Source organism: Peromyscus californicus, unplaced genomic scaffold (assembly GCF_007827085.1).
Source record: "Peromyscus californicus insignis strain IS unplaced genomic scaffold, ASM782708v3 Scaffold_18__1_contigs__length_77618521, whole genome shotgun sequence".
Taxonomy (NCBI): domain Eukaryota; kingdom Metazoa; phylum Chordata; class Mammalia; order Rodentia; family Cricetidae; genus Peromyscus; species Peromyscus californicus.
The window spans coordinates 77,550,427-77,561,378 of record NW_026294480.1 but is presented as its reverse complement, the minus strand read 5'-3'; the positions used below and the strand labels follow the sequence as shown (position 1 = coordinate 77,561,378).

The 10,952-nt window shown below is 39.2% G+C and overlaps 2 pseudogenes; one reads left to right on the top strand and one right to left on the bottom strand.

Annotated features, from left to right (window-relative positions):
• The first annotated feature begins 2,469 nt into the window (after positions 1–2,469).
• Positions 2,470–3,080, top strand: LOC128113196 (sodium-dependent phosphate transporter 1-like; annotated as a pseudogene).
• A 125-nt stretch (positions 3,081–3,205) lies between these two features.
• Positions 3,206–10,952, bottom strand: part of LOC128113195 (integrin alpha-5-like) — a 50,382-nt pseudogene continuing 42,635 nt past the window's right edge.

Sequence of the window (10,952 nt, the reverse complement as noted above, 5' to 3'; positions counted from 1 at the left end):
TTGTTCAACTCTGCTTAGGAAACTGAGAACAGTAGCTTCTCTTCCAAATTCTTTAAGGGAAAGTTTCATTTGCTCTTTAAAGGCCTCTGTAGATAAAATTATAAATGGTCTTAGTAAATAAGAAACACAGAGCCAAATACAGAGTTGAAGCCTAAGAGATCAGAGCACTAGCAAAGCCCAAGACTACCTTTAGCTTACCAGTTGCTGTTGTCTCTTCCCCTGAGAGAGAGACCGTCTCCTGTGTGACCTTTCTTTTTATTTCCTTTCTATTCTACCTTCTCATTGGCTCTAAACCCAACCACATGATTTCCTTTTCACTGCCTGTCTATAGAGACCTCCAGGTCTCTATGGTTGGTACTGGGATTAAAGGTTCAAGTCACCACTTGGCTGTGTTCTTGACCACACAGAGACTCTGCCTGCCATGTTATCAAATTAAGGGCATGTGCCACCACCACTGGACTTCTGTTAAATGGCTTGCTTTTAGCTCTGATCCTCAGGCAACTTTATTTTTTAACATACAAATAAAATCCCATTTCAGCACCATAGGACTCTACAATCTTCTTAAAGTCATTTTTATGTTTGATTTCTTCTGCTTCTTCTGCTTTGGGATGTTCAGGTCTTGCTGATGTAGCACCACTAGGTTCTGATGGTCCCATATTGGTCTTTACGTTGTCGACTACATTTTTGTACTGCCATCTTCCCATCTCTTCCTTCACTCAATGCAAATGGTGTCTGTGTCTGAGGGAGTCTCTTTTAGTCCGACTGATATTCTTGGTCTAATAGGAGCTCTTCGTCTAATCCAGGCTCTTTGTCTAATTGGTGCTGGTGGATTCTGTGTCTTAGTTCAATGGGCACCAGTGGGCTCTGTCTCAGGGAGCAGCTATTCCTGTTCCCAGTCAGTGCAGGGTGAGCTTATGACTCCGATTGTCACTGGTGTCACAGGGGGGTGTTTTCTTGGTGAAGAGGCAACCGGTTGGTCCCTGGGACTCCAACGGCTTGGGGGAGGGGCACAGAACCTTGGTTTTTGTATTAAAGCAGATTCTATAATTTACCCTTTTATCCTATCATTTCTATATCATACATTTCTGTATCATATCCCTCTTTCTTCTTTTAGAAAGAGATTGACTATGACCTATAACAATTTGTAATCAACCCACTAACAAAGATAAACATCCATAATCCATTTTTTTGGAATGTGGGCATAGTTTTCTAGCCTACTTGCTGCTGATTGGGGCTGCTGGTAGTCTTATGGGAACTCAAAGGAAATTTAGGATTATGGTCAAGTCCTGACTGGGGTTGTCTGAGAGGCTGGATTATCTTGGCCAGCAGCCTTGAATCTGTTCTGGATGTTGGATCATCTGGGCCATCTGTTCCAACTGGAGATTTTTTAGGGGGTCTTGTTCAATGAAACCATATTAACCTAAAAGAAATCCACAGCTTCTCATATTCTGTGAAAACAAAAGCAGAATCTCTTTTCCAAAGCAACATATCCTTAGACACAAATTTTGAAGTCTAGATACCTTTAAAATATACATATTGGTTTAACTTAGCCCCTACAATCATTTGTCTCTCTGCAGTTTAAAAATCCCAAAGACAACACAATAATATGCAATATCTAGACTCTCTGTGTAATTCCATCTTTATGTGACTTACCTTTTATATTACTTTTTCTGTCTTTTTAAAGGCATTATTTTTAATTATTTATTTCTTTATGTAAAGACTGCCTATACTTTTTTCCTCTCCCTTCCAAGCCTATGTACATTTTTATACACACTGTAAACCATTTAGAGGTTTTATTCCATCTGAATCTGTCTTATTGTATATCTGTAATCTTTTTCCAACCAGGAGAGATTTTGAATTGTTAAGCTGCTTGGCTAGGACTGAATCTGCAGCTTTGTCCACTGGCCCTGCCCAATTTGGCTTCCCAACATGGCAGAGGTACATTTACTGCCAGTTCTGGGAGCCATACTTATTGCCAACTCTCAGAAGCAGTGGGTCTATGCTTCATCAAACAGCATGTAGCCTAGTAACTTTTCTTGTCTGTACTAGAAAAAACTAAAACCACCACAAAGCATGCTGCATGGCAGGCTTGGAGATGTCTTTGTGTACCTTGGTGGAAATCCACCATGTTATAGCTCAAGCCTACATGCCAAGGCACCTCTACATCATGGCTCACATGAGATACAACTAGGAAGCTGTTTTTTAAGCTCCATTCTAGAATCTTTTCTTAAGTCCTCTCAGGTTTTAGGTGGAAACTCTTGCCACCATGTATGGGTGCCAAATGTAGCCAGAATTTTCTACGTGCCTCCTGGTCATACCACTCTTCAAGGGAGCTTTTTCTGTTACCCAGACCCATCTCAGCCTTAATATTTATGCTCATCTCAGATTCAGAGTGAAGGTTAGACACAGCATTGCAGTAACTGGTGTAGCTGTCCATTTGAATCTGCTTCTTGGTATCTGTATTAGAACATGTTTTTTTATTACAAACTGTCCTATGGCTCAGGCTTCTTGCTAGCTAGCATCTTCAAAACTGTGGGCTCTCCCTTGCTGGGGGCAAAAGTGAGTGAAACCATATGGAATGGCTTGATTAATGTGGAGATGTACAATTCAACTTAAGGCTTGCTCATGGCTGGCTCTGTTAGTGCTATGTTTGGTGCCTCTGTGTGACAATTAGTGGCTTTGTTTTTGAAGCTCCCCATTTCTGGGACCGACTGTATTGTTAGTACAACCATTGGTTTCTCCCTCGTGGCAAAGGGGCAAAAGGGTGTCAAGTGGTCTGAACTAATAAAAATTGTGATGTCTTGGTTCATTTCTCCACTGATTTCTGGTATTATGTCTGGAATTTTATTCTTCCTTGTTCATGCATTCATCCTCCATAAGGTGTATCCAGTTCCTAATGGCTTACATGCTTTATCACTTTTTATGCCTGCACAATCGGAATAAACCTCTTTTCCATTATGTAAACTGGAGCACTATTGCTGGGCTTTGACAAACTTCTTCTGTGGGGTACCATCCTCATCTCAGTAGGTTTACAGTTTTCTGTACCCTTTTTGTCTGGTTCTTTGTATATCCCAGTATGAAGAGAAAAATTGAATGAGAAATAAAGTCTAGTCCCTCCAAAAGTCTCTTAATGGAAAAAAAAGAACAACTTGAAAGAAGACCATGAAGAAACAAAGATATTTCTTGGGGATACTGAGAATAGAAATCATGTGTCTGAGGTGGCATGTGCCTCTGGGCCTCTCCAGGTTGTGGTAGAGTAGAGAATAGTGTAATTCAAACTGGGGACCTGGAGGAAACTCCAGAGCAAGAGCAGCTTCCCATGGACTTGAAGGAGGAGACCACCATAGATGGTACCATCAATGGTGTAGTGCAGTTGCCTAATGGGAACCTTGTTCAGTTAAGTCAAACAGTCAGCAATAAGATCAACCCCTTCAAAGACCCAAGAGGGAAATATTACCTGAGAAAACATAAAGTGCAAGCAAGCAACTTCCAAAAAAATTGCACTAATTAACAGAGGCAGCTGGCAGGCTGGATAGTCACCTAATGTTTCTCAACACCATTGGGGCATCCATTTTTGGCTATAGATCTAGAATATATGATAGACCATTATCAGAAGTAGGAATTTTGAATGTAGATGGAAGTTTTTCTGCATCCTGCCTGGTCCTGCAGTCACTTGGTCCCAAGTAAACACATAGAAGCTTATATTAATTACAGACTGTGTGGCCTATGGCTCAGGCTTCTTGCTAGCTAACTCTTACAACTTAACTCAACCCATTCCTATTAAGCTATGTTTTGCCATGTGGCTTTGTGTCATTACCTGTTCTCTCACATCTTGCTTCTCCTGGCGGTGGCTCACAGCATTTATCTGACTCCTTTCCTTTTGCTCTATCTCACTTGGATTTCCATCTGGCTCCATCCTGCCTTGCCATAGGCCAATGCAACTTTATTTATTAGCCAATGGGAGCAATAGTGTACAGAAAAAACCCACAGCTTATCTCTCATATTTTGTTTGTAGCAGCAGTGTCAATTCTTCCTCCTCATGTAGATAGAACTGTGGAATAATCACAACAGGGCTACAAAACTCTGGCAGGGAGTGTCTATGCAGGGAGTTATCATTATCTTACACAAAAGAAAAAGGAGAGAGGTGATATATATTGGTTTGGAACATATATGTGTTAGTGAGACTTTGGTAGTGAGTAGGCTTCTTGGACTGGAAGTGAAAACTGAATAGTTGGATAACTGATCAAATAGGAGATTATCTGACAGATAAGAGTCAGTGAAACATTTTTGTGGTCCCAGGGTAAAGGAGAGTGATATTGACCAATACAGCTGTCAGCAGAAGTCTATTGCTTGATGTGCAAAAGAAACAGTGAGAGACATAAAATATCTTGGGGTAACTCTAACCAACCAAGTTAAAGACCTATATGACAAGAACTTTAAGTCTTTAAAGAAAGAAATTGAAGAAGATATCATAAAATGGAAAGATCTCCCATGCTCTTGTATAGGTATGATTAACATAGTAAAAATGGCAGTCTTACCAAAAGCAATCAACAAACTCAATGTAGATTAACCAACCGTCTTATTAAATAAGAAACACAGAATGAATGCAAAGAAGAAAGCCAAGAGATCAGAGCTAAGAGCCTTACCCGCCTGCTGCAGCTATCCTCTTTAGCCAAGAGACCTCTCCGAAAAAGACCTACTTTCTGTCTGTTTGTCTTTACATAGACTTTCTGTTCTGCCTTCTCATTGGTTGTAAACCCAACTACGTGACTGCCTCGTCACTGCCTGTCTGTATAGACCTCCAGACACATATTGGAGCATGTGTCGCAAATGCTGGCTGTATCCTTGAACACAGAGAGATCTACCTAGCTCTGCCTACCAAGTGCTGGGATTAAAGGCATGTGCTACAAATGCCCAGCTCTGCTATGGCTTGCTATTAGCTCGGACCCCCGGGCAACTTTATTTATTAACATACAATTAAAATCACATTTCAGTACAAATAAAATACCACCATAGACTCAATCCAATTTCCATCAAAATCTCAACACAACTCTCTACAGACATTGAAAAAATAAAATTAAACTTAATGTGGAAAAACAAAAAACCCAGGATAGCTAAAACAATCCTGTACAGTAAAAGAACTTCTAGAGGTATCACCATCCCAGACTTCAAGCTCTACTATAGAGCTGTAGTAATAAAAACCATTTGGTAGTGGCATAAAAACAGACACAAGCATCAATGAAATTGAATGGAAGACCCTGACACAAATCCATACACCTATGAACACTTGATTTTTGAACAAAGAAACCAAAATTATACAAAGAAAAAAATAAAGCATCTTCAACAAATGGTGCTAGCATAACTAGATGTCAACATGTAGAAGAATACAAATGGATCTATATCTGTCACCCTGCACTCAAGTCCAAGTGTAGACTGAAGTTTCTTGGTCTTACCTAGTCCTGCACAGAAGCAGCCATTTTTATAAAATAATCACTCAGAGACTTAATATTAATTACAAACTGTTTGGTCTATGCCTCAGGCTTATTGCTAGCTAGCTATTACATCTTTTTTTATTTTATGTAAGAGACTTTCTAGTCATTTTACATATCAGCCATGGTTTCCCCTGTACTCCCTCCTCCCACCCCCAACCTTCCCCCCAATCCACCCCTATTCCCACCTCCTCCAAGGCAAGGTCTCCCCTGGGGAGCCAGCCCAGCCTGGTACATTCAGTTGAGGCAGGTCCAGTCCTCTGCTCCCTACACCAAGGCTGAGCAAAGTGTCTCAGCATAGACCGTAGGTTCCAAAAAGCCAACTCATGCACCAAGGACAGGTCCTGGTCCCACTGCCTGGGGGCCTCCTAAACAGTTCAACCTAATCAACTGTCTCACTTATCCAGAGGGCCCGGTCCAGTTCCATGGGGGCTCCTCGCTATTGGTTCACGGTTCATGTGTTTCTGCTGGTTTGGCTATTTGTACCTGTGCTTTTCCCAATCATGGTTTCCATAGCTCTTGCTCATATAATTCCTCCTCTCTTTCAGCAATTGGACTCCTGGAGTTCCACCTGGGGCCTGGCTATGGATCTCTGCATCTGCTTCCATCAGTCACTGGATAAGAGTTCTATCATGACAGTTAGGGTGTTCAGCCATCAGATCAACAGAGTAGGTCATCTCAGGCATTCTCTTGACCATTTCCAGTAGTCTATAGTGGAATCATCTTTCCTTTGTGGATTTCTGGGGACCTTTCTAGCACTCTGATTCTTCCTATTCCCATGGAGTCTTCATTTATCATGGTATCTATTTCCTTGTTCTCCCACTCTGTTCCTGATCCAGCTGGGATCTCCCACTGCCCTAAGCTCTCTTTCCCCTGACCCTTGCCCTCCATTACCGCCCCTCCCCATCACCCCAGTTTGCTCATGGAGATCTCATCCATTCTCTGTCACTGGGAAATCGCTGTATCTTTCTTAGGGTCCTCTTTACTAGGCTAGCTATTACATCTTAAATTAACCCATTTCAATTAATCTATGTATCATCATGTGTCTCATAGCTTTAACTGTGTTCTATTACATCTTGCTCCCATGGTAGCTCACAGTGTCTCCATGACACTGCCTTTCTTCACTCTGTATCCCTCCTGGATTTCCCACCTGGCTGTATCCTGTGTTGCCATAGGCCAAAACAGTTTCTTTACTAACCAATAATAGCAACATATATTCACAGCATATAGAAAGACCATCCCACAGCACTTTCCTTTTTCTGTCTAATCAAAAAGAGTATTTTTAACTTTAACATAGTAAAATTACCTATAACAAAACAATTATTAAGAATTACAGTTACAGCCAGGTGGCAGTGGTGCATGCCTTCGATCCCAGCACTTGGGAGGCAGAGGCAGGTGAATCTCTGTGAATTCAAGGTCAGACTGGGCTACAGAGTGAGCTCTAGGAAAGACACCAAAACTACACAGAGAAAACAAACAAACAGAAAAAGAATTACAGTTAAAATATCTATTCTACTTTTATTTGGCAAAAATTAAAAAAAATATTCTATCATCTATCCTATATTTGTGAGTCTAAATTTTCATATCTAATTTACCTTTCATCATAACCAAGGACAACTATAATAAAGTACATCAAAGACCCAAGAAGAATATATTAAAAGGATATATAAAATTCTTAAAACATTTTAAATGTCATATTCTGTAGGTCTTTGATGTGTTTCAAGATTATCTACCTAATTGAAATATACCTTTGTATGCCTAAAAAACAACTAAATGATGATAAGTTTGATTATCATAGATGATTATTAATCTGTATTTCTTAATAATATAATTTTAAATGAGTTGCATAAACATAATACCTCAAACAAGAGCAGAAATATACCTTAAAATTGTATTAATAAACAAAAATCCATACCAATGTAAAGTATTTTGAGATTAACAGTTGTTTTTTAGATTCAAGTAGATTTAATAATCAACCTTTTCCCATAATTTCTATATCATATCCCCCTTTAAATAAAATAAACATTCTATGGAATATCTTTCTGTATGCTGTGAACATATGTTGTTCTCATTGGCTAATGAATAAGCTGCTTTGGCCCATGGCAAGGCAGCTTAGAGGCAGGAGGAAAATCCAAGGAGGAAGACAGGAAAGAAAAAGGTGGAGTCTGGAGAGACACCAACCTGCTGCCCAAGCAGCAACATACTAGCAGGCCAGAAAAGCCATGGAACACATGGCAAAAAATAGATTAATAGTAATGGGTTAATTTAAGATATAAAAGCTAGCTAGCAGGAGGCCTGCCATAGGCCATACAATTGTAAATATTACTAAGCCTCTGAGGATTATTTTATAAGTGGCTTTGGGACTGCCAGGCTGGGTGGGACCATGAGGCTGAGTGGGACTGAAGAAAACTTACAGCAACATTTGGCTGCCCAACATTTAGAGATTCTAAAACAGAGCCAAAAGCAGTTTCCTATTTCATGTCTCACGTGAGCCTCAGTACAAAAATGCCACAGTATGCCAAAGTACAGAGACATGACAGCATTCAGGCTTGAGTGCAGCATGGTGGATTCCCACATGAGTACACAGTGCTGTCTCCAAGATGCATAGCATGCTGCATGGCAGATTCAGCTTTTCCTTATACAGGCAAAAAGAGTTTATGAGCCAACTGCATGCTTCCTGATGGAAGTATGGACCACAGAGTTGGCAGGGTAAGCGTGACTCTCTTGGGTACCTCTGCCATGTAAAAAAAGCTGAAGTGAGTGGACTCAGCAGCCAGGGTTGCCACTTCAATCTGAGACACGCTACAGTTTGCCATGATCATAAAAAGATTATAGATACACAAAAGACAGATTCAGATGGAATAAACATCTAAATGGTTTACATTATGTGTAAAAATGTATGTAAACAATTTTTATCAACAAATCCAGTCCTACAGAAAGCACTAGAAGGAAAAATCCCACCTAAGGAAGTTAGATACACCCATGAAAACACAGGCAATAGATAATCTCACATCAACAAACACCAAAGAAGAGAAACACACAGCACTACCAACTAAAAAAAAAAAACCCAACCAAACAAAAATTAACAATCACTGCTCATTAATATCCCTTAATATCAATGGACTTAATTCACCTATAAAAAGACAAGGCTAACAGAATGGTTACAAAAGCAGGACCCATCTTTCTGCTGCATACAAGAAACATACCTCAACTTCAAAGACAGACACTACCTCAGAGTAAATGCCTGGGAAAAGTCTTTCCAATCAAATGGACTTAAGAAGTAAGCTGGTATAGCTATCCTAATATCCAACAAAATAAACTTCAAATTAAAATCAATCAAAAGAGATTGAGAAGGGCATTACATACTAATCACAGAAAAGATCCAAGATGAAGTTTCAATTTTGAACATGTATGCACCAAATACAAGGGCACCCACATTTGTAAAAGAAACATTACTAAAGCTTAAATTACACATCAAATCCCTCACATTAATAGTGGGAGGCTTCAACACCCCACTCCCACCACTGGACAGATCTGCCAGATTGAAACTTAACAGAGAAATAAAAAACCTAACTAATGTTATGACTTAAATGGACTTAATCAATATCTACAGAACATTTCACCCTAACAAAAAAGAATATACCTTCTTCTCAGCATCCCATAGAACTTTCTCTAAAATTGACCAATACTCCATCACAAAGCAAATCTCAACAGATACAAAAAATTGGAATAACCTCCTGTATTCTACTGGACCACCATGGATTAAAGTCAGATTTCAACAACAACAAAAATTACAGAAAGCCTACAATCTTATGGAAACTGAATAATGCCCAAATGAATCATCAATATGTCAAGGAAGAAATAAAGAAATTAAAGACTTCCTAGAGTTCAATGAAAATGAATGTACTACATACCCAAACTTATGGAACACTATGAAATCAGTGCTAAGAAGAAATTTCATAGCACTAAATGCCCACATAAAGAAGATGGAGAAATCTCACAGTAGTGACTTAATGGCACACCTGAAAGCTCTAGAACAAGAAGAAGCAAAGTCACCCAGGAAGAATAGACACCAGAAAATAATCAAATTGAGAGCTGAAATCAATAAAATAGAAACAAAAAGAACAATACAAAGAATCAATGAAACAAAGAGTTCTTTCTTTGAGAAAATCAAGATAAACAAGCCCTTATCCAGACTAACCAAAAGGCAGAGAAAGAGCATCCAAATCAACAAAATCAGAAATGAAAAGGGAGACATAACAACAGACAATGAGGAAATACAGAGAATCATCAGGTCATACTTCAAAAACCTATACTCCACTAAATTGGAAAATCTGGCCGGGCAGTGGTGGCGCACGCCTTTAATCCCAGCACTCGGGAGGCAGAGCCAGGCGGATCTCTGTGAGTTCGAGGCCAGCCTGGACTACCAAGTGAGTTCCAGGAAAGGCGCAAAGCTACACAGAGAAACCCTGTCTCGAAAAACAAAAAATAACAAAAAAAAATTGGAAAATCTGAAAGACATGGACAATTTTATGGATAGGTATGACATACCAAAGTTAAATCAAGACCAGATAAACAATTTAAACAAACCAATAACTCCTAAGGATATAGAAACGGTCATTAAAATCTCCCAACAAAAAATCCCAGGACCAGATGGTTTCAGCACAGAATTCTACCAGATTTTCAAAGAAGAGCTAATACCAATACTTTTGAAATTGTTCCACACAATAGAAACAGAAGTAATGTTACCAAACTCTTTTTATGAGGCTACAGTTACTCTGATTCCCAAGCCACATAAAGATGCAACAAAGAAAGAGAATTACAGACCAATCTCCCTCATGAATATTGATGCAAAACTACTCAATAAAATATTGGCAAACAGACTCCAAGAAAACATCAAAAACATTATCCACAATGATCAAGTGGGCTTCTTCCCAGGGATGCAAGGATGGTTCAACAGACAAAAATCTGTCAATATAATACACCATATAAACTAACTGAAAGAAAAAAAACCCACATAATCATTTCATTACATGCTAAAAAGGCCTTTGACAAAATCCAACACCCATTCATGATAAAGGTCTAGAAAGATCAGGAACACAGGGAACATACCTAAACATAATAAAGGCAATTTACAGCAAGCAAATAGCCAACATCAAATTAAATGGAGAGAAACTCAAAGTGATTCCACTAAAATTAGGAATAAGACAAGGCTCCCTACTCTCCCCATATTTATTCAATATAATACTTGAAGTTCTAGCCAGAGCAATAAGACAACAAAAGGAGATCAAGGGGATACAAATTGGAAAGAAAGAACTGAAACTTTCACTATTTGCAGATGATATATGCAGATAGTATACATAAGTGATGCCAAAAATTCCACCAAGGAACTCCTACAGCTGATTAACACCTTCAGTAATGTGGCAGGGTACAAGATTAACTAAAAGAAAAACCAGTAGCCCT